Source organism: Myxocyprinus asiaticus, chromosome 10 (genome assembly GCF_019703515.2).
Source record: "Myxocyprinus asiaticus isolate MX2 ecotype Aquarium Trade chromosome 10, UBuf_Myxa_2, whole genome shotgun sequence".
Classification (NCBI taxonomy): Eukaryota; Metazoa; Chordata; class Actinopteri; order Cypriniformes; family Catostomidae; genus Myxocyprinus; species Myxocyprinus asiaticus.
Genome location: NC_059353.1, coordinates 44,147,282 through 44,173,251, shown reverse-complemented (window position 1 = coordinate 44,173,251; position 25,970 = coordinate 44,147,282). Strand labels below are relative to the sequence as shown.

Here is a 25,970-nt window from a genome sequence, read left to right as displayed (position 1 = left end):
TTAGCTGGTAAAGCAACCCTACATTGCTGGCTTGACATGGGGCTTTTCACTCACAGAGAACTCTGTGTACCATCCGAGACAGTCTATGCCATTTACAACCAGATATTAGAGCACTCAGTGTAGACTGGTGCAAAAAAATAGTGAGCCATTTCCCCAGAGGCACTCAAATCCACGTGTATTATTCATGTATTGTTCATTCCTTCTAAGATACATGTCTTTCCCAATCATGACTTCTTGAGAATGAAACAGCACACATGACTTGCAGATATGTGCTTGTCCACTGTTGTTATTTCACTGCACTGGATACAAAGAGCTGAACTGTTGTGAAGTCCACTATGCCGACAGATGTGGACAAGAAGCTTTATTTAGGCTATGAACACACTGCAGCTAAATATGGTTGTCACTCCACTTTTGAGTGCTTAATTCCATTCGTACAAATGAATTCACCCTCGAAACAATCAGGTAGTGACAACAGCATTTACATTAAATTATGACAGAATTTTCATTTTTGGGTGAATCATTTCTTTACCCACCCAGTCCAGTCGTTTCAAGCCGTATGACTTACTTTAGATGTATTCCACTCAATCTTTTCAATACAATGGCAACTGATAGCGACTCACTTAAAAGCTTAAAAAAGACCCAAAAGTATCACAAAAATTGTCCATGCCAAGATTCATAAACCTTTTTCAGGTCCAGGAGCCCTTAATGGATGGATCAACGACACAGGGACCCCCTATAACATGTATTATTGACAAGTGTTGAATTTTAAGCCTGGCCTAATATTGTATAGTAGCATATTAATGTATTTGCTTACTTTATAATGCTTGCTTTGCAAAACCATTAATATAATCGTTAATGATGTACAGAGACACATACTTGTACAATTCATTTTAATTTAACTTAATACATTTTAATGTAGGAGGAACAATGAAACAGCAGAATATTAGCTGCTTAACTTTAGCTTTGGTTGAAATTTACTTAATATTGCATTTTTAATGCATATTTTACACTTTTTTTTACAAAAATGTATTAGAAATCAAACAATAATTGGCGGACCCCTGCAGTAGTACCACAGACCCCACAGTTACATTCATACGTCTAATTTTGTTGGGTTTACCCAATTCAACTAGGTTCTTTCAACACAAAGTGTTTGTGTTGAGATTACATAGTAATTTTAAGCTAAGAAATCGCATTTCAAACACGTGGAACCACTGTCCATGACTGAATCAAGTTCAGTCAAAGAGGGTTTTTTAAATTTATTTTTTTATTTTGTGTTCCGAAGGCATAACCAAGGATTTTGGTTAAAAAATAAAAAATTATAGTAATTATATAGTAATATAGTAATAGTAATATATAATATAGTAATAGTCTCCTTTTTATTTTACATAAGAAAGTCATATGGTTTGGAACAACTTAAGGATGACAATAAATGATGACAGAATTGTCATTTTGGGGTAAACTATCCCTTTAACTGCTGTACAATGCCTTCTTGAGAGTGTTCTGAGAATCTCATCTGATGAAGAAGTCAGCCGACATGCTTCATATATCCAGACATTATCATTAGCTGGAAGCCATTTTTCCCTTTCTTTAAAGAGGGTTGATTCCTTCGGTATAAGAAGTTATAAAACGGGTTACAAATTAGGGCTGCAACTAATGATTATTTTGATAATCGACTAATCTAACGATTATTAGAACAATTATTTGACGATTATTGCAACCATTAATCATTAGCTCTTAACCAACTATTCAGCTTGTGCCTTGACTTAAAAGGTTGTATTAAACATGCTTACTAACAATAAAGTGGGCAAAATCATCTTTTAAAAATACCTCTAAATAATATTCACTGAATTAAAGGAACAAAAATTAAGTTGAATTCAGTAAAAAATTAACTGAGAAAAAAAAATCTATTGTTATCTAGTGTTTTTGTCTTGTTTTCCATTTAAAAATTTATAAAAATCCTTAAAATAAGATTTTACATTTTTGACATTTACTTGAGAAGCAACATAAGATATTTAGATTTGCTTTCAGAGAATGGATCTTGCATATACTGTAAGTTTATTTTGAATATAAGTGTATTTCAAAATATACTTATATTGAAGATATTCTCTGAAAGCAAGTCTAAATATCTTATATGTTGCTTTTCAGGTAAATGTATCTTGTTTTAAGTATTTTTAGATATTTTAAAATATTTAATATTATATTCAACATTCTCTGATAAAATTTTTGTCTTCTGCAGTATAGCTGCTAAAGTAAATGTGCATTGTTTTAAAGGAGTTTTAGATATTTATATTGGAAAACAAGCCAAAACAACAACAAATCAAAAACGTGTTTTGTTGCAGTGTATAGTGGGCGAAGACTACCCTCTCTCACCTTTTTGTTCACTTGATTTCGATCCATCTTTATATCTGCAAACTCTTCTTAAAAGAGCTGCGTATCGCAGATTTTCTTCCCGATAAGATACACACTGCAACGTGTTATGATTCACTCACAACGAGAGTGCTTCTGTATTTTTCTTAGTTTGTAATTTTGTATAATTTCCTCATAATTTCACCTGAATCACCTGAAACTGTCTGGAAAGTTTGGAGTGCGTCTGGACTGTGAGTTGTGACTTCTTCCTCTATTCAATCAGGCGCGAGTTGAAGTGCTCCTCTCGCGCACCATCATTAGACTTTAATATGATCTCATGTTACGTTAAATGAGATCAAACGACTATTCGACAATGAAAATTTTTGTCGACAATTTTTTGTTGTCGATAACGTCGACTAATCGTTTCAGCCCCATACAAAACGCATGTTGGCCATGCCCCAGCCCTTCAAAGTGCAGCTAATACGATTGGTGTACTTTTAGGCCTTTTATTTGTTCTAAGAGGAATTATGCAACTGAGGTCTCAACATACAAACTTATTCAGCGTGAGTAATCACTACAAATCTGCAGTTTCTTTGTTGCCCAGATTTTCTGGTGAAGAGCTGGGGCAGCAATGATTTGCCCTCTAGGAAGCTTTCAGGATGTCCCAGCCATGTTAGCTTTGGTTTTATCACCAGGTCCATGACAAAAACCCTGTATCCAGTTCCACTAACTCCATGGGCCATGCTGCTGCCCAATTAGTCAGCTTAAAGAAGACCGACCCAACCCCCAGCCTCTATTAAACCAAACTCACCAAAGGGTCAATACTTCCAGTCCAATAAATCTAGTATTAAAACTTTATTCAACAGCTTTAACACAACTTTGAGTCACACTTTCCAAATATTAACAGAATGACAGACCACAATGGCAAGACGAACGGTTTAACAGAGCTGCTGAATTTAGCAGCAAGGCCAGAGACCATCATACAGAATATTGCTGTTTGGTCATTTATGGCTTTGAGGTCTTTGAAAGAATTGAAGTAAAAATTAATGAAAAAGCAAAAAATAAAACATGAAAAATCTTGCCAATAAAGAAACAGTCTTACAAAAAGAAGTATTACAGTCCTGTGTTTGACAACAATACAGCTTTTTATATCACACAACACAGCTTTCATAAAGCATCCCTAAAAACTAGGGATAAGTACGAGAGTACTCGGAAAGTGACAGCAATTATTGATCATTAAAACACTATATTTGCATGACTTTTCAACAACTTTTTCCAAATATTTTCAATTTTGTCATTGGTTGCGATGGTATATTGGCCAGTCCCTTATGGTCCGATTGGTTAAAGTTGGGACAGTAACTCTACATAAAACTCTATAAAAAAAAAAAAGAGTTTTTAAAAGATTAACTACTTTTAACACACCGTGTTAAAACAACAGCAGAAGGCAAAAGATGTCTGTATGATGCTTATGTTCATTGACCAATACCACGCAGAATATTCAAAAATTGTCAAAATGATAACAACAACAAAAAAACAATACATATCCACACTTAAAATGCAAATCAAATCAAACAGAACCACTATGAATCTCTTTATCATTACATTTCAAGGAACATTTCATGAAGCAAACAAGCCCAGACACTCTTTGGCAACTCTATGGAGAATAGGTTATCATCAATATCAGAAACACAGCAAGAGATTCATACTGCCCTTTCTCCAAATTTCTGCAGTACAGCCAATGTGGTTTCTGTTTTTTGCTTTTAAATTCACTTGAAACATCCTTACATGTTTGAAGTATTAATGATGTTGCTGATTTTTCAAACGCATGGATCAGAATGGGAGCAGAGTGCAGACACAGATAATGCAGCTTTCATAGTGTGACACACATCGCTGCTTCTTTCAACATTCATTATTTCTGTGCATTACACCATACCATAACTTTCTGTATTTACTTTCCCTTTTCATATCTTCCCTCTGGACTAACTGTACTAATTAGTGCTGGTAGTTTCCACCTGACTAACTGTACATCAAATGTGTTTCCTTCCGAGTTTGAATTAAACCTAAAAATTATTAAGTCCAAAAAAATTTAAGGCTCTTTTGAGGGAAACAATAGGCCAGAATAACCAAAGACTGATTATTTACAATATATTTGCTAGTGCAACAAAATTAAGCGACATTGTAAATATCGAAACGATTACTGAGTTTCTTAAAGAGCACCATAAAACTAGTTTCACAATCCTTCGTTCCTGGCATTAAGCCATTTTAATAGCTTCCAATTTGAACTTCTGTAGCAAAAAAACTTCTACTTTTTTTAGAGTAGATAAGTTTGAAACATTTCAGTGAATCAGTACAAACTGCCTGTTTCAATAAATCAATTCAAAACTCTAATTTAACATTTCGTTTGAATCACTCATAAATGTTCACATAAGTCTCCAGGTTTTATTTTTCATGTGTTAAAGCATTTTAATAAAAATAAATGTAGGTAAATATTTATTACTGTGTATCATTGTATAGGTGCAAAATCAGTGTTAAATATTACTTATGAACTTACGTTCATTTAGCAAAAAACAGTGTGGGAAAACATGGCTTGATTAGCCTATTGTTTAACTAAATGTTTTACCGTATAAAACTATTTTAATCTGCTCGGCTACAATGGCTTGAAATGATGGTTCCTATGATTGAACCATTTTAGAGCAAATACATAAATATAAAGATATAGCAAATATCATCAAAAGGGTGAAAAGTTTTGCATTTATTTTTTTGGCAAGCGCCTGATGAGCATTGAAACAAATTATAAATGAATTCAAGTGAGATGAAATTAAATCTGACATGTTTTGTGCAACACTGTGCCACAGAGAAGAACAAACGCACAGCTAAGCCTAACCTTCAACTCTGAACTTGACATTAAATGGGACACCCAATAGTCAATGGCACATTTTGTGAGCCCTGTGGCTAAACTCGCCTTTGTCTAACCAATAATGATCACAGCACAGAAATCTCTCCACGTCATAGTAAATAAGCCGGTCGAAAACTGATTAGCTGATGCGCTGCTCATGTACACAATGCCTTGATCCTAAAACAAGTTGTAAACTACACTGAAATTTTTTTTATTTTGAAGTGAAGTAAATATAGCAGAAACGATTAAGTACTTTCTACATTTCAACAGTTAAAGCGTGAGCTTGAAAATGTTAAGTAAATTCTACATTCAAACATGTAAAAATTAATGCTCTAGCTTATAAGTAAATATTATTTATGATTGTTTTTTTTTTTTTTTACAAGTGTACAGGTTTTTTCCTGCATAGAGAATTACTACGTGGCCGCCTCCATCAAATTTTGTGCCGCCTCCGGCTGTCTACAAAACTCTGGCGGGTGTCTTCATGGAAAACACTAACAAGCGTTGCACTCGGTGGATTGTCATTTGTAACTGCAAATCTCAGCAATAATAATAAAAAAATTCCGTTGTCGAATAGTCGCTTGATGTCATTTAACGTAACATGAGATCATATAAAACTATAATGACACGTGAGACGAGAGGAGTGCTGCAGCTCCAGTGTCTGATAGAAACACAAATCACAGCTTTATTTCATCCTTAATTAAAGTTCATATAATACGGGAGCATGACATGTAAATAAGCACAAACTCCAAAACTGAGCGGGAGTCGTGAACGGGAGAGATTTATAGTTCCGCCGGCTGATGCGCACTCTAACACGGAGACGCTCGTCTCTCACCCCCACTCTCTGCAGCTCGCAACGTGTTGCATCATTGATGAGATCAACATGATAAGATCAATCTTATGTGAAAAATAACACTAAAATGACTACAACAATAAAATATATATATATACACACACACACACACACACAGTTGTTCTCAAAAGTTTGCATACCCTTGGAGGATTGGTAATATATGTACCATTTTTAAAGAAAACATGAGTGAGCAGGCAAAACACATTTCTTTTATTTCTTATGGGATTCATATTCAACTGTTGGTTATAACAGAATGGCACAATCATAAAACAAAACATGGCAACAAAGAAAAAAATGAAATGACCCCTGTTCAAAAGTCTGCATACCCTTAGTTTTTAATGCTGTGTATTGCCCCCTTTAGCATCAATGACAGCGTGCAGTCTTTTGTAATAGTTGTCTATGAGGCCCCAAACTCTTGCAGGTGGTATAGCTGCCCATTCGTCTTGGCAAAATGCCTCCAGGTCATGCAAAGTCTTTGGTCGTCTTGCATGAACCACACGTTTGAGATCTCCCCAGAGTGGCTCGATGATATTAAGGTCAGGAGACTGTGATGGCCATTCCAGAACCTTCACCTTTTTCTGCTGTAACCACTAAAGGGTCAACTTGGCCTTGTGCTTAGGGTCACTGTCGTGCTGGAAAGTCCAAGAGAATCCCATGCGCAGCTTTCGTGCAGAAGAATGCAAATTGTCTGCCAGTATTTTCTGATCAACAATTTTCACAAGATTCCCCATGCCTTTAGAACTCACACACCCCCAAAACATCAGTGAGCCACCACCATGCTTCACAGTGGGGATAGTATTCTTTTCACTATTGGCCTTGTTGACCCCTCTCCAAACATAGCGCTTATGGTTGTGATCGTCACTCCAAATTACAGTGTGACAGAAGCTGTGAGGTGTGTCAAGGTGTTGTCGGGCATATTGTAACCGGGCTTTTTTGTGGCATTGGTGCAGTAAAGGCTTCTTTCTGGCAACTCGACCATGCAGCTCATTTTTGTTCAAGTATCGTCGTATTGTGCTCCTTGAAACAACCACACCGTCTTTTTCCAGAGCTGCCTGTATTTCTCCTGAGGTTACCTGTGGGTTTTTCTTTGTATCCCGAACAATTCTTCTGGCAGTTGTGGCTGAAATCTTTCTTGGTCTACCTGATCTTGGCTTGGTATCAAGAGATCCCCGAATTTTCCACTTCTTAATAAGTAACTGAACAGTACTGACTGGCATTTTCAAGGCTTTGGATATCTTTAAATATCCTTTTCCATCTTTATAAAGTTCCATTACCTTGTTGGCTCAGTATCTAGCCTGCTCAGTGCATACACGTGAGAGCTAACAAACTCATTAACTATTTATACACAGACACTAATTGCAATTTAAAAAGCCACAGGTGTGGGAAATTAATCTTTAATTGCCATTTAAACCTGTGTGTGTCACCTTATGTGTCTGTAACAAGGCCAAACATTCAAGGGTATGTAAACATTTGATCAGGGCCATTTGGGTGATTTCTGTTATCATTATGATTTAAAAAGTAGCCAAACATCAAACATCAGTCATATTTTCAAAATCAATGCCAAAATTTCACAATTTCTGCCAGGGTATGCAAACTTTTGAGCACAACTGTATATATATATTGGTTTTGGATAGACTAGATTGACAAATGCGTATCAATAATACTCTTATGGCTAAAAATGTTTACAGTGTTCAGTGACTAAAATGTCAATAAGACTAAATGTTACTAAAATATGACTAAAATGTCAACAGTTTTAACTAGTATTCAGTTGCCAGGTCATTAGGAGTGTATTAATGCAAAGCCAAAGTTTATGTGTTTTTAACATCACTTTTTTTAACAGTATGGTATAGGGCTGGGACGATTCATCGACTTAATCGACGTCATCGATTACAGAAATAATAATTGGTCAATTATAAGAGGCTTGCAGCAACTATTGGCCAAATTCTGCCTGCCTGTCAATCTCTCCGCGAATGCGCAAAGCGCTGTTGTGTTCGGCATCAAACAGTTGCTTGACAGTAGCAGCAAATGACAGCTGAGTGGAAACAATGCCCAAACGAAAGTGCAAATTTACAGAAGATTTGCACAAAAAATTCCCATGCTTTCGTTCAGGTCGAGATCCGTGGGAAGCAGAATGTATGACATGTAAAGCTGGCACTTATGTGTCAGTTGCTAATAAAGGTGCAAGTGATTTAGAAGCACACATTAGCTCTGCGAAGCATAAAGGGTCAGCAAAAGGTGAAAGTTCATCAGGTAAATTAACAGACTACTTTTTGCGACCAGGTAAAATTGTTATCACTTTGCTTGATTTTCCATGGCCATTCAAAATAATAGTAATAGTTAAAGAAGGTACACTCATGGCATTCAAATATTTTATTTTAGTACATGGACATTCAAAAGAACGTTATAAATAAATAAAAATGTCCATATATTTCTGTTATGCTAATAGAGTGTCTCTTTCACTGTATTAGAGTTTGCATTCATAGATGCTGTTTTGAACCCCTATACATTCTCTGAAAGCAAGTCTGAATATCTTATATTTTTCAAAAATCATATATGATTTTTAGATCATTTTAAATGGAAAACAAGACAAAACACTTGATAACAATAGGACCTTCAGCATTTAATTTTTTAATGAATTAAATTTAATAACAATCCAAGTATTTTTTTCCTTGTAATTCAGTGAATGTCATTTAGAAGTATTTTTAAAAGATGATTCTGTATCTTTATTTTTGTATTCACATTTAATACAATATTTTAAGTCGAGGTACAAGATGAATAGTCGGTTAAGAGCTAATGATTAATCGTTGCAATAATCGACAAATAGTCGAATAATCTTTCCAATAATCGTTAGATTAGTCGATTAATAAAATAATTGTTAGTTGTAGCCCTAGTTCTAATAAAAAGTATAAGTTTAAGTACCATGAATAACATTAAGTAAAAGTTACTGAATTTACTTAAACATTTAAGTTAAATTTACTCACGTTAATCAATAATATGTCATAAAGTTAAGTAGATTTTACTTCGTTTTATACCATAAAGATTTACTTAGAAAAACTGTGTGCAAAAACTTGCTAAATAAAATGTAAGTAAATCTTACTAGTCGTTTGTTTCAGTGTAAGGTGGAGTGATCGCATGTGCCGGATTGGACACTTTTTAAACAGTCAGGGTGGCCGATAGTCCAAACATAAGCAGTACTGCATTTGGATGGTAATCTTACCAGTGGAAACTTTATTTCCTCTGCCACATACTCTGCTTATAATGTCAGTCCCCATCTGATTCATGCAGCGGAGCCGTTATTAGAACACAAATATGAGCTTTGAGTCTTTAGGGCATATCTGACTAAGGAGATGTGAGCAGTTTGCAACTGGCCGTCTCTAAGTGAATCATGCACTAATTTTCCACAGAGGCACAACAGCAGCCCATCATCCGCTGCACACACTCACTGGTTATCTCACAGGTTACTCTGAGGTTGGGTAGTTAAACTGATTTGATGGCTGCTGATCCGCCACAACACTAAATGAGACCATTATGAGCTCTGCATTAATTAACTTAAGCAGCAAGTCAGGATAATATAGCTGGCTTGACGTTCTAATTGATAGTGGATGACCACTATAGGGGTTTTCAATGTCTGATACATATAATGATATTATCCAATCTCTCCTTGTTGACATCAAACTCACAAATACACACAAATTCATCTGTTACTTTGTAGCAGTTAGACAAATTAGGCAGATGACAACATGGAGGTTAGGTGACATGCCCTCATCCTCAATAACTATGAGCAAAACTATGTAAGGAAAAAGAAAAGACAACCCAGACTACATTAAATATGGGTTCACTGGCATTGAGGTTAAACATGGCTCGTGTTGACCTTGTTTAGTGCTGCCTAAAGATTTTGAAACCAACAACTCAAATTAAAATGGTAATAACTTAGCCACTTTAACTTTGCTGGACTTAATCAGTCCATGGCAACATTAATGCAATGTTTGATTCCTGTTTACGTTTTGTACAATCCACATTCCTGGTGCCAGGTCACCACTTGATGTCCAAAGTGCGATGTCCGATTTGTGCCATGCCGTTTTATTCAAGCACTTTTCACCCACCAATAGTCATGCAACTTAATTATCAAAGACACAAATATTGTTCCAGGCATTGCATTCAAAATGCACTTGATGTTTTTTTTCTGAAAAAAATGAAAAATAAATAAATAAATAAATGAAAAAATACAAATAGCGTCATCCCTTCTTGACTAGTCAAATACGATTTATTTCTTTATATATCCACTAGTGCGTCGCGCTGGTTTCCTGCAGTCGCGTTTTTAAGCGCAGCTGGATCGCACGCGGAGCTCGAACTGCATTATGACAGCTATGCATGCCCCACTTCCTATTAGAGCTGCAACATTGTATCGCTTTCATTATTAAAAAATTATTTATTTTATATAATTTTATCATTTATTATTATTATTATAAACAAATAAAAACAAAAACAAAAAAAAATCTACGAGCGTTTCTATTCCTCTTATCCGTTGGACACTAAACGCGCGCTCTCGTTCAGCACTGGACCACATTATATTCGCCTGCGAATAGTGCAGGTGGGTTAATATCCACAATAACGGTTTGTTTCTTGCTTTGTGTAAATAATAAGACTGACAAATGAGAACAAGTTGCGTCCGCACTGTGGTATAAGGAGGTTTCATTTCAACAAAAAAATCTGAACGAGCGGTTCTTTTCAGATTATTCTTTTTTTTTTTTCTTTTTTCTTTTCTGTTACATAAACACTGTGGGAGCACGCGCGAAATATCGCGTGTCTAAAAATAAACGCAAGAGTTGAGATACGTCAATACTCACGGGTTTGAACGTGGCGATCGGAAGACCTCAAGGCAGATTCAAAGGAGCCCCGTCCACCATTGGAATAAAAGTTGAAAGCCCACCTCTAATCTCGTTGATGTTCCCGGGAACGAAGTGAATTGTGTATGCCGCATAGACCGTATGATCACACGAGCGGCCTAGACTACTCGCGCTAGGTCGCACGTCGGTAGCGCGCAACGTGTTTAAGAAGCACACTCTGATTGGCCGAAGGAGGGAAGGGACCGCCCACGAACTGTCAAGAGACGAATCTGATTAGCGGAGCACACAAAGGCGAAACAGATTGGCAACGGATGATTACATTTGTAAAATATAAATGCTAATTTGTTGTTTTTAATTATATCTGTAAACTACAGAGTGATGGTGATCAGATGGCTTGGCTGCGGATGTATTAAATGGTTTTATATATATATATATATATATATATATATATATATATATATATATATATATATATATATATATATATATATTTATATAACTATATATATATTTATATAACTATATATATATATATATATATATATATATATATATATATATATATATATATATATACATATATATATATATATATACATATATATACATATTGTTTTGGCCTACCAAAATTGTAATTTATTAATTTAATAAAATGACAACACATAAAACAACCTGCTGCAGCCTGAAATGTCTCTATTAAAATACCCTGCTCTTGAGATCACAGTTCAACCTTTCATTTAAAATATACCATTATTATATAGTTTACGCTTACCATATGCTAATGTGGTTTTATTATGTTCACTTGTTAACCAAACAGCTATTACAATATACTGGACTTTTAGAGGCTAGAATTAACACAATTACCATAAATTAAGAGGGTTTTAAATCAGGCGTTTGAAACAAACCCACTGCAACAAAAAAACAAAAACAAGCATTTGTGTAATTTGTGTTCAAACCTTGTAATTACTGAGATATAGCCCTTGTGACAACTTCCCCACGTGACAGCTAGTCACGGTCTCCCCTATTTGTTTATCTTCAGTTGACCAAAAAGTAGTACTCATAAAACATTTCATTTGCAAATATTACATATTTTATATATAAATATGAATACATATACTAAATATTTATTTTATATATAAATATAAAATATAATGGTAACACTTTACAATAAGGTTGCATTTGTTAACATTAATTAACAACATTAGTTAACATGAACTAACAATGAACAATACTTTTACAGCATAATACACATATATTAATACATTTTTTAAATCAAAATTTGTGTTTGTTAACATTAGTTAATGCACAACGAACTAACATGAACTAACAATGAACAATTGTATTTGATTAACTAACATTAGAATAGATTAATAAATGCTGTGAACAATATATTGTGAATTGTTTGTTCATGATACCTAATGCATAAACTAATGTTAACGAATGGAACCTGGTTGTAAAGTGTTACCAATATAATATATATAACATTTGTATGAATCCTTTTGGAGCTCTTTTGTTTAATTCATTTGAAAGATTTCACCATAAAGCCTCACATGTAGATTACATGGATCAGATTAAGCTTTTTGACATATTACTGAATTTAATGAGAACATGGCAAATCCTGTCATTTTCTCCCTGACACCACTATGAGAAAGTAATAACACAATTTTATAAAAGTTCCAGTACCTACAGTTAATTTCATCCAGAAACATCTTTATTAAAAGGCTTTCATGTAATAATAGTCAGATCATAATATTTTGAATAAATTATATGTAATGCATCGTTACATTGTTTCATAAACCTGTTCAGTTTTAATTATGTAGCACACAAAACAATCTGATTTTCAACTATGGTAGTCCATTGAGCTATGTGTCCAGATCAAATTGGAAAAACAAATGGGGAGAAATCAATAGTGCAAATTTTTTTCTTTTTTTTTTTAGAAGTGCAATGTTTATTGGTTTCCCCATCATTATTAATCAAGGGGAAGAATTAGTGTTTTGAAGTATGTCAGAATGTGGGGTTAAGTACAAGCTCAGAAGTTAAGCTCTGTCAACAGCATTTGTGCCATAAAAAATGTAAAAAAATTTTAAAGCTAAAATCGCACTTTGAGTTATGGCACTTACAATGGATGTAGGCAATACATTTTAAAATACACATGGTTTCAAAATTATAGCTACGTGACTTATATTATATGTGTTGTCATTTGATTAGAGTAATAAAATCACTAACTGTGTGTAAAGTAATGTAGAATCTTTCAAAGTCAATTTCATGACCATTTAATGCTAGTAAACCTTGCAACTTTCGCATTATACATGTAAGGATACCAGATATTTGCAGAGACAGTTTAAGAAACTGCAAAGATACAGCATGGATTGTTTAATAAAAGTACAAGAGGGAATAATGTCAGATATAATCTACAGACAGTGCTGGGTAAATTACTTCTGAATTGCAATATGTTACTGTTTACAAATTACATTACTAAAATTGTAGTCAGTAACGTAATCTCTCAAATTGCATTTTAAAGGAATAGTTCACCCAAAAATTATAATTCTCTCATCATTTACTTATCCTTAAGCCGTATAACACGTATGACTCTTTTTCTTCCGCGGACCACAAACAAAGATATTTTGATGGAGATATGTCTGTTTGTCCATTCAATGCAAGTGAATGGTGAGGTAATCCATAAACCTCCAGGGGTTTAATCCATGTCTTCTAAAGCAATTAAATCAATTTTTTAGAACTTTTTCACTGTAAATCTTGGCATCAGCATTTACTGCCTTTCCTGATCAATATGTAATCGTGTAATCGATAAAAAGTAAATGTAATCTGATTAGGAGTATTTCAAAATGTAATTGAATCTAATTACAAGTTCTTAGTTTTTGTAATCTGATTGCATAATCTAGATTACATATAATACGTTACTTCCCAGCACAGTCTACTACAGAATATATTTTTGCTTTGCATTTATGTGATTTTCTTATGGTAAATTAAATAATCCACATCACTGAACAAGAAGCAACCCTGTCTGCTTTATCTCACCTTGAGGTGAATATGTTAAAAAATTTCCACACTGTACTTTTTGTCATATAAACAGAAAGACGTCGGAAGGAATTTAAAATATTACACCAGATTGCATCAGTGCATATTTTGACTAAAAGACTTCTAAGGTTATGCTGTGAATATCAAAAACTGTTGGACCACCCATGGTTACTCAAGTGATAGAGCACTGTGCCCCAAATTCTCATCACACTGTCCATCATTCACAGTGCTAAAAGTCCAAATTAATGAATCTTTCAACAGGATTGTGCAGTCTATATGGAATATGTATCACACCCTTTAAAGGAATATTTCACCAAAAATGTCAAATGTCATCAATGAATCACCTCGTGTCATTCCAAACATGTATGCCTTTTTTTTTCTTGTGAGGCACGATAGAGTAACCACTGAGCACTTAAATTTTCACCTGGGTTTCCCTCAACAGTAAACCTCATAAAAATCTCTTCCTCGCCATCATGTAGGATTGCAATCAGTAGCTAAATATAAACATGTCTGTGAGCCTGACAGAAGGGATGAACAAGGTGACTGTGGACACATGAGCATTGAAAGCTTCTCTGGAGATTTCCAGCCTTCTGCATCATTGATAGAGAGCAGAGAAAGGAATGAGGTCACATCTAAAATGCAGAAGAAAAAAAACACACACATCTCGACTGGTCTGATCTCAAATGCTTTACCCATCTATATATATGAATTCTCAGGATTCGGTTAAAGGAGGTCAGAAGTGTATAGTAACAGTGTTTCCCATTAATTACCTAGACTGTGGCGGCCCGTCACAGTAATGAACCGAAAATATTTTTACACTTCTCATAATAACATAAAAGATCTCTAACGTTGTGTTTTGCACCGATGCAAAGCAACCCCCCTAACTATTTTCAGCATCTGAGAAGCAAGTTCAACACAGGTAACCATGTTTGCTTAATTTCTTTGATGACTCACAGGGCTCGACATTAATGCTTGTCCGGGACAAGTGGATTTTTGAAGGGGCAAGTGAAAGGAAATTTTACTTGCCCGACCAGACAAGCAGACTGATTAAAACGTCAGTAACAAAAAAATAACCAGCTATATTTGTGATAGCCTAGGCCTGTGTCACTTATTAGAAAGTTCATATTCATATTCTGCTGTTGAAAGTAATCCAGAGCACGTAATTTTATAATTTGCTACCGATCTAGTAACAGCTGCGCCCTGTTTGACTGACAAGCGGCGTATGTGCTGAACATGCGCGTGTGTGTGTGAAAATGCTCTTGCTGATGCGCACCTGAATGGTCAAATACATTTCAAAATTCCACCAAAATGCCCGTCTTGGTGAGGTATTCATGTAAATACAGAGAGTGATGTCTAAAGTGAATGTAAACAGTGGAGAAAAAAGCAGATTTGTATTAAAATGTCAGACTTGTAAGTATAAATGTAAGCTAACAGACCTGCTGCTGTCTAGTGTGTCATTATAATAATCAAACAACCATAAGAAGAAAACACTCACTGCTCTTGACAGGGTAACTTTAGTAGCTTTAAAAATTCTTAATGTATTATAATCATGCAGTAAAGACCAGTAGTAGTTTTATATTTCATTCTGAATGTTTCCTTGAATACTTCCTTCAATACCAAACATTGCATTTTCTCTCTCGTGTCTTTTTCATTATTAGGTAACTTGGACGTATATCAATGTCAGGAAGAGATGTATAGCCCTTTTCAAGAAAATCTAGAAAGAAAACTTTAATTGGAAACCTTGAAGTCTCTATGATATTCTGATCACACCTACCTATGGGATCTTTGGCTGTTTTATCATCCACCAGGTGAATAATAGCACACCATTTGAGGTATCATTCATGTCCAGAGATTGATGCTTTAAAAAAATCGTTAACATTAACTATAAGCAAAAGTAAATAGTGATGTTAGCCTCAGCAAACATCACTAATTACCACAAATTATGTTTTGTCTTTAGAGAATTCAAGTCATGGCAATAAACAAGTTAGCTACACATACACAAAAATGTATTTTATGTCAACGTTCAAGCGTGTTTTTTGTTCAAAGGTCACTGTAATGGGGTTCAGGATGGGCAAGGAGTCGTCGGGAACAGGCAGAACAGTCAACATAACTTTAATGACATAAATCAACTTAAACAAACATAAACACACAGACACACACACACACACAGCGTGTCTCTCTCTCTCTGGAACTGGCGCCTCTGGCTCGTCTTTATCCCCCTCCCGGCTGATTAGGACAATTTAGCGCAGGGCATGCATTCTCACGGCCCGGCCACGCCCTCCTCCTTGTCACAGTCACATGTTCACAAGTCTTCTTTGAGGTGGAGTCAAAAGCTGCATCCAAATATGAATACTTCCCTTCTATTTATCTGGTGTGCCAATGGAATAGTATGCTCGAATCCTCAGTATTCATAAAACAGTAATTAAGAAAAACAGTAATGCTCCAAAAAGGGGTCGGAACACTTTCCTAACCTTAACCGTGTGTGGAGGTGACGCCCTCTTTTGGAGTTGGCGCAATCCACTTTTGGAGTAACCTCGCCCACTTTGGATTAACATTTTTGGGAGATTCCGCCCCATTTGGAGATCTCTGGCCTGCAGCTTTACATAGACCTTATTCATGCTAGTGCCATCTTTGATTTTTAATGGGAATGAAAACGAGGCTATGAGGGATAGACTTACATCTCTTCAATGGCACAAACAGTATAAAGCTGTAAAATGCTCCTAGATCATATTTGATTTTCCACAGCTCATGCTCTCTGGAGTTTTTTGTCTGCTGAATGTTCTTGAAAAGATGTTTTTTCAATGTTTTGTCTGTGGAACAATCCAAAAACATTTTAAACTGCAGTACAACCCATTGAAAAGACTGTAGGTCTATCCCTCACAGCCTCGTTGTCATTCCCGTCAAAAATCAAAGATGGCGCTGCTGGCCTCTACTATTAGGCCTTTACTTGGTAAAATGTCAAAACTGTCACAGACTAAATATTCAAAAAAACTGTTTAAATGTATAAATATTTATTAATTTAAACATGTCTCAAACCCATAAATAAAAATAGAATATAATGAGCATACTGAAGTATTAGCTACTTTTAGCTACTAAGTTACTGTATAGAGAATTCTTCATGTTTTAATCTGTTATAAACAGATTAGGATATTACATTATGTGTAGCGCATTTTTACGGAACCAGTGAATTCACAACACACAACATTGTTAACAAGTTAACAAAACAAGTGATTTTTTTATGTGTCTGAATCTCTGTGCAATTATTTGAATTCGTTTTTTCCACTCCGGTCTATTCTTGTGGTATGAATACACTAAATTTGTAAATTCGTAAATCCAATCCGAACCTAAACTAGGCATAAAAGCAAAACAAACTGTGATTGGCCATTTTATGTGACAGATAGACAGCTCTATCCTAAGTGGGCAGATCTTGATCAGAATAAGCTAATGTCCCTTACAAATAAAAATAAAAAAAAAACCTGCAGTTTTTTAACTGTAGTACAAGTGTGGTAAATTGGACACAGTATTACTGCAGTACTGGAAACTGCAGGAATACTGCATCCAAATTACCACACTTGTACTGCAGTATTGCAAACTGAAAGAATACTTTGTCCAAATTACCACACATTTACTGCAGTACTGAAAACTGCAGGAATACTGCGTCCAAATTACCACACTTTTACTGCAGTTCTGAAAACTGCAGGAATACTTGTCCAAATTACCACACTTGTACTGCAGTACTGAAAATTGCAGGAATACTGCATCCAAAAATTGGTAGTCAGCGTCAATACTCACTGAACTACCCAGGCCCCCAAATTTCAAATTCTGTCAACTACATACAAAGCTTTGAATGGTCTAGCTCCACAGTACTTAAGTGACCTTCTGACACGCTATATTCCTTCAAGTTACGATCACAAAATTCTGGCTTGTTAATAATTCCAAGAATATCAAAATCCACAAAAAGAGGTAGATCCTTTTCATACTTGTCCCCTAAACTATGGAATAGTCTCCCTAACACTGTTCGGGATGCAGACACACTCACTTAGTTTAAGTCTAGACTAAAGACTCATCTATTTAGCCAGTCATACACCTAATTTATCCATCAACTCACAATTAGGCTGCTTTAGTTAGGTCTGCCGGAACCAGAAACATCCATCATGATCTATAAGTCTGCATAAAATTGAATGGCATCTACGCTTATATTATTCTATTTGTTTCCATGTCTCAGCCTCGGGATTCATATCCTGAGGTTACCAGAGCCTGCCAGATCCAGCTCCGTTCCTGCTTGGTGTCGGACTCCACTGCTACGTGTCGCTGAGAGATGACGACAAACTACAGCCGGTGCTAGCCAGACATCACTTCAGTCTTTTGATTTCAGAGGATGAACTGATGACATCTACAACTGTAAGACATCAGATACTTCATATGCCACTGCCTGAACCTTGGACTTAGGATGGACCCCACTGAACCTCACCGAAATGACCTGCAGGTTGAACTGCGATGCACCTCATTGATCTCTGCCTGCATCACCTTTGTCTATCGATGGACTACACTCTTAAAATGGAATACATAGATTATCATTTAATTGCCAACAAAAGCCTTCATCAGCCAACTAACAAAGGACAATGCATCTATGTGAACTTCTGCAGTTAATCAAGGAAGGGCTTCAAAGACATTAGTCATTAATCTTAAAATTCATAAAAAATATTGTATTTTTATTTTTAAAACACTGGACCTTAAAGCTTACTTAATTTACACATTTAAAACCATGACTTGTACTGCACACAAATAACTAATATTGGCATTATATTCATGTTGTTTAGCCAGGGGGGAACTGGCCCCCACAGTGAGCCTGGTTTCTACCAAGGTTATTCTTTCCATTAACCAACATCTTACTGAGTTTTGTGTTCCTTGCCACAGTCGCTTTCAGCTTGCTCACAGGGGTTCTAAATACAATTATTATTTCATTTCTATACACATTTTACAATCATATTTAATCAAACTACACAATGATCACTGTAAGACATTATAGATGTTACAGTTTCATTTTTGTTTTTGTTAATGCATGATTTCCTGTAAAGCTGCTTTGAAAACAGGTGTGTTGTGAAAAGTGCTATACAAATAAAAATGAATTGACTTGACAAATGATCACAGCAAGTGTCATGAACATGTGATACAGTACATGCAGTACACAGTACAGGACATTAACTCTAAACTGCAGTACTGTAATGTATAGAACACCCATCATTGGCAATGTTGTTTAAAATATTTAATCACATGACTTTTTATAGTTAATCAAAGATATTTAAAATGCTGAAATATGACTCTATATACAGCATATACATCTTATTTGTCAAGATTTATAGTAATGTGCATGTGTAGGAAATTTCCTCCAGGTTCTCTGGTTTCCCCCACAGTCCAAAAACATGCAAGTCAAGTGAATTGGAAACTGTGAATTGCCCGTAGGTGAGAGTGAGAGTGTGAATGTGTATGTCTGTGTGTGTTTGCCCTGTGATTGACTGGCCACCTATCCAGGGTGTTTCCCTGCCTTCGGCCCGAGACAGCTGGGATAGGCTCCAGCACTACCCACAACCCTACATAGGACAACCGGCTTTAGAAGATGGATGGATGGATGTGTGGAAACGTTGAAAATTATTCACATTAATAAAGTTACATCCCCGCTCCACCACACTGAGTGGGAGCTCTTACGTAGAAGAAAAATAGAAAAAAAAAGAGGTTGCGCTAATCTAACTTTTCCCAATATTTTCCCCACATTTTCTCATTGTATGTGGTATATGTGGGTCTTTTCTCTCTCTCCCTACACATTTGTGTGTGTGTTTGTTTGATTGATTACATGCTGGAGAAAGAGAAAGCATGCACAACTGATGATGCGCTCTCATCTCAGCGCAAGAGAAATGAAAGCATGAGCAAAGTGCTCCGTGTTCACTCTACACTTTAGCGTAATTTCAAATATATTTGCATAGCCTATATTTTTAAATGTATTTTCACCAAAATATACAGAACGCAATCCTGAGATTACCAAATTGGACCCCCTCTGCGCCTTGGCTGCGCCTAGAAATTTGCATCCCTGCTTTTTGCATATGATGTGGTCCTGTTGGATTCATCGGGTATTACCCTCCAGTATTTATTGGGACGGTTTGCAGCTGAGTGTGAAGCGGCAGGAATGAGGATCAGCACCTCCAATTCCGAGTCCATGGTCCTCTGCCGGAAAAGGGTAGAGTGCCCTCTTCAGGTTGGAGATGAGTGGCTGCCCCAGGTGGAGGAGTTTAACTATCTCGAGGTCTTATTCACGAGTGATGGAAGAATGAAGCGTGAGATCTACCGATGGATCGGTGCAGCGTTAGAAGTTATGCCGGCATTGTACCGGTCAGACGTGGTGAAGAGAGAGCTGAGCCTGAAGGCAAGGCTACCGATTTACCAGTCGATCTACGTTCCTACCCTTACCTATGGTCACGAGCTTTGGGTAGTGACCGAAAGGATGAGATCGCAGATACAAGCGGCGGAAATAAGTTTCCTTCGTAGGATGTCTCCCTCCCGGGAGAGCTGGCTGAAGTGGCTGGAGAGAGGGAGGTCTGGGTATCCCTGCTCAGACTGCTGCCCCGCAACCCGGCGGGAGAAAATGGATGGATGGGTGGACACAGAACGCAGTTTATAGACTAAGGAATATTCTTCTTGCTATCACCATATGGAACAAGCATAACTGAATTAATGTGATCCTTGACTAGTAGGCACCAACCCAACACATTGACTAGTGGGAGAACTAACCAACAAGTCAACTAAACTGTACACCTCCTAATACAAATATTACAAATATTACATGCGACTGGCATGAGTTTGCAACTAGAGTTTAGATCTCACATAGAGCTGAATAGAATGCCAGAATCTAATGTCAAGTTGGTAATTACATTAATCACGTTAAAAAAATTAATTATGTGTCAAACATTGTACATTTATCGCATGCGTTAATTTTAACAGCCCTAGTTTAGATGCTTTAGAACTGCAGTTTTGTTCAATGTGAAAACTGCATTTGCAATTGAAACTTTATTTACACTGAACTGCAGTTGAACTACACAAACTACAGCTCTACTGCATTGATTTGATTTGAAATTTTACTGCAGTGAACTGCTATTATTTTGCAATTGTTCTGCAGTCATCGGCATTGTAAGTATTGTACAGTTTGTCATTGTGCAGTACAACATCATTGTACTATACAAAACTGCACTTTTTACTACATAGATTGCAGTAATACTGCAATCAGACTGCAGTTTAACTGCAGTTATTTTTTGTAAGGGGATGGTCCAGATTTTATGTTGTTAGTCCAAAATTCTAGCTATGTGAGACTAGCAATGCTGTGACCCACTTGAAAAATATATAACAAGCCCTGCATTGCAACATCTTGCAACATACCCGGATGTTTTATACAAGTGGCCACTGACAGAAATGGCATTTAAGAAGGGACATCTGGGTACATGAAGTTGAACAGAGTGGAGGAGTATTTTTAGAATAAATGTTACATTTTCAAAGGTCCTGTAGGTGTATAGTAAGCCTCTTTGCATAAATATAAGTGTCAGTTGTTGTGTAGAAAAACAGCTGTGCGTGATGCTTAGAAAAACATGTTGTGGGGCTCTTCGTATAAATAATCGATTTGAAAACTGTTTGCAACTCAATAGTATTTACTCAACCCATACTTGCATAACTTAATAATTCAAGCATAGCATGACTAAGAACCAAGAATAGCTTTTACTGTACATTTGGTTTAGGGACAAAATATAAATTATGCAATTGGAAGCAATTAGTTTCCCTCATGTTTTCAAGGCTGTGCTTTTCAACAGGCAGACAATAGAGCTTTGTCTTACCGATTCACCTTGAAAACAGGTGAAACCTCAGTAGAATCAAGTGACACTTTCTATCTTCAGTTTCTCTCACTGTCCCATTTGTCTGGTGATGCACATGATATGTATTAAATAAATTCTGAGGTTACAATTCACTTAAAATGATTTGCACCTGCTGAAAAAATAAATTTGCCATTTAGTTGTCTCGTTGCATGCAAATAAATAACTATTAAAAAATAAATCACAATTAACAAATAATATTATATTCAAAATGTTAGAATATATGTCTTCTCTTCTGCAAAAATAAAAACACACAGTTTTGAAATATGTATTTTATGAATTGAGCCAAGTCAGTGTCAGGTCAGTGTGTGACATTTCGATCTTCTATTGGTCACACGTCTTCTCATTATCCAGATTCGCAGGTCAGAGTTAACCAAACTTGAACTTTCCTCTGCAGCATAGTGCGAAATTTCTTTGCATGAGCTTGCGTTTCCTATCTACCGTGTTCAAAAACGTTTGAATGGAAGTGGATTGAGTATAGGACTTGTCCTTGTAAGACTTGAGATTTTGCGGTGAAAATAATGACAATTACTAAATTTAAATACTCATGGTGCAATGATATTTCAATACATTAAGCACCTGGTTAAAGTAGATTGTGGATGCTTAGTGAATAATACATAGCTGTTTTGTTTGAATTAGCCCCTGAGTGGTGTACATTAATATTTATACATTTTGCTAATTAATTTAGATAATATTCGAAGCCCCGAAAACTAGAAGTGTCACAATTAAATTCCAGAAATTCAAGGAACTGTCAAATAATATGTTGTAGGCCTACAACATAATTTTAGTTAATTTCATCCATTAAAAGAAGTTACCTTATTTGAATATAACTAATTTTAAATCATTTTAAGTCATCTTAATAATAATAATAATAATAAAACTTTATTTTCTATAGCGCCTTTAAAAGTTGCATCTCAAAGCGCTTTACAAGAGAAAAATAAAAATATATTGAAATACAAAAAGAAAAACATACAATCAGAACAATTTAAAAAGAATACAATAATAATCACAGAAAAGCAACCCTAAAAAACGGACTTTTAAGAGAAGATTTAAAAATACTAAAAGATTCAGCATGTCTAACCTCAGAGGGAAGAGAGTTCCACAGTTTTGGAGCAAAAGAAGAGAAGGCCCTGTCACCCATAGAACATAGACGAGTAGGAGGAACAGTTAAAAAAACAGATTCGGAGGAGCGGAGATCACACATTGGGGTGTAGGGGATTAAAATTTCAGACAAGTATGAAGGGGCCAAACCATGCAAAACCTTGTAGGTAAGCATGATAATTTTAAAGTCCACACGAAACTTGACAGGGAGCCAGTGCAAGGACTCCAATATACGAGTGATGAGATCACTTGTCCTGGTCCTAGTCAAGATTCTAGCAGAAGAGTTTTGCACATACTGCAACTTATTTAAGGTAGATTTAGAGACCCCAACAAGTAAAGCATTGCAATAATCAATACGAGAAAATACAAAAGTACTGATCAGTTTTTCAGACACTGAGAAAGATTACATGGGGCGTAGTCTTGCAATGCTTCTGAGATGGAAGAATGATGTTTTAACTGTATTCTTGACATGAGGATCAAATGTCACATTTGCATCAAATATCACCCCCAAATTTTTCAATTTTGTTTGAAACTCCAGAGCAGAGCCATCCATATTTAAGGTTAAAGAACCAGCTTTAACGTGAACCAATGAGCATAACCTCAGTCTTGTCACTGTTGAGACAATAAAATTTAGAGACATCCATTTTTTATCTCGGTAATACATTGTGCAAGAAAGGCGACAGCCACAAAATCACCAGGTTTTGAATGGATGTAAATCTGGGTGTCATCTGCGTAAAATTGATAATTAAGACCAAGAGATCTTAAGAGTTGACCAAGGGGAAACATGTAAATGCTAAAAAGTAAGGGGCCCAAAATATCTGAGGAACACCACATTTAACCAAACCAACTTTGGACCTACATCCACCCAAGGAAACAAACTGCAGATGATCTGAGAGGTAAGACTTGAACCAGTTTAATACAGTATCAGTAACACCAAAAACTGTCTCAAGACGAGTGAGTAAAACAGAATGATCTACAGTGTCAAAAGCGGCACTGAGATCAAGAAGGATAAGAATTGAAAGACAGCCAGAGACCGAAGCTATTAACAAGTCATTTGTGACCTTAACTAATGCCGTTTCAGTGCTGTGGAGTTTGCGAAAGCCAGATTGAAGGGGCTCAAAAAGATTGTTTACAGTGACATGAGTGTATAACTGAGAATCCACAATTCGTTCTAACATTTTTGCAAGGAAGGGAAGATTAGAAATGGGACAAAAGTTGTTAAGATTGTCCAAGTCCGTCTTTTTTGGTACAGGGGTTACAGCAGCAGTTTTAAATGCTGCTGGCACAACACCAGTGCACAGGGAGTCATTTATTATACTCAAGACAACAGGATACAAAGAGGCGAAACATGATTTAAACAAACAAGTTGGAATAGGATCAACTATGGAAGTGGCAGCTTTCATTTGTGATATCTCGTTACCAAGAAAAACCAGGTCAAGTGAGGAGAAATTTGAGAAAGAGGTGCCAGAGAAATAAGAAATACTAAGAGGAGAAGCAGATGAGACAGGAGTATAAAGAATGCATTTACGAGCATTGTCAATCAAGAAATCTTGAGCAATTTGTTAATGATATGAAACAGTTGTCTGGGATTTCTTTGATTATTGACAATTATCTGAGAAAAATAATGGGACCTGGTGGATAAAATTTCTGCCTTATATTCATGCAAGTGTTCTTTCCAAGCCTTGTGATGTACGCTCAGGCCAGAGAGACGTCACCTTCACTCCATTTTGCGACAAGCTGCCTTCATAGAGCGCAGCTCATCATTATACCAGGGAGCGGAACGTACAAAGGAGATAGACCATGATTTCATACGAGCAAATGAGTCCAAGCCAGACAAGAGAACAGTATTTAACATAGAAATTGTGTCCTCCAGAGGGTCAGATGGAGAAAAACATCTTAAAGAAGAGTCAATAAAGTCAGTGAAATCAGAGAGATCAATGGATTCCATTTGTGATAATTTACAGTGCGAGAAGAGGAAATGTTAGTGTGTGGGAGTTCCATATTAAAAAAGATAGCCAAATGGTCAGACAGCCCTAAATCAGCGGTGGAAAACTGAGACACAAACGATCCATTTGCAGTCACAAGGTCTAATGTGTGACCTTTATTATGTGTAGTACAGTCCACAAGCTGGTTCAAATCAAAGCACTCCAGTAAGGACAAAAAGTCCTTTGTCATTACGGAGTCTTTTATGTCAACGTGGATGCTATCTTGAGGCCCCCTTGAAAGTTTGATGAGGGCTGTTTGTGGGTCTGACCCCACTGATTTAAAGCGACGTGTAATTTCTGTACCACTAGTGCTACTGAATGGAACTGCAAAAAATAAACATTCTGCAAAACATCATGTAACACTTGAGAAAACTCAACTTAACTCAACTTAAGGTCACTCTATGTTAAAGGATTAGTTTACCCAAAAATGAAAATTAAATCGTTTACTCCCCCTGTGCTCTTATAAACCCATATGATTTTGTTTTTCTTAACACAAAGGGAGAAATTGTGAAAAAAATTTGTGCTCAGTGATGCCATACAATGGCTGTTTATGGTGACTACCTCTTCAAGCTTCAAAAGAATGCCAAATTATAATTCAGAAGTCAATTAAATATTCCATGAGACTCATGATTGTTATGAAATCTAATCTATTATTTAGTGAAAATGTTCACTTACCATTGATCTCCTGTGCACGTTCATGATAGGGCACGAGAGCAACAGTTCGCGACATGGGGCGGACAAGCGAAAATTCGTTTGATCTAAAAACAGGTCTGCCACAGCGATAGTGACAACAGAACACAACACAGCTGAACAAAAACCAGAGAACAGAACTTATTTAACATGTCTGAAGAGCTTGTAGTCGAGGAATAGATCCATTTCTACACCCAGCCTTATTGTTTTGAAACAGAGTCCTCAATCAAACAGAAGAGATGGAATAAGTGGGAATGTCTGTCAACTTTTCTCCATTCTGAACCGGTGAATATTTGTGACAGACCTGAG

General features: G+C 36.1%; 1 protein-coding gene across 3 annotated transcripts in view; it reads right to left on the bottom strand.

The window, feature by feature from the left end:
• Positions 1-11,339, bottom strand: part of LOC127447376 (double-stranded RNA-specific editase 1-like) — a 216,039-nt gene extending 204,700 nt beyond the window's left edge. For 2 of the 3 annotated variants that reach the window (XM_051709208.1, XM_051709211.1), the window contains exon 1: positions 10,940-11,339. The gene's annotated coding sequence lies outside the window, so the exon portion shown is untranslated. The remainder of the gene's footprint in view (positions 1-10,939) is intronic. The other variant, XM_051709209.1, reaches the window with a different exon arrangement.
• Positions 11,340-25,970: the final 14,631 nt, after the last annotated feature.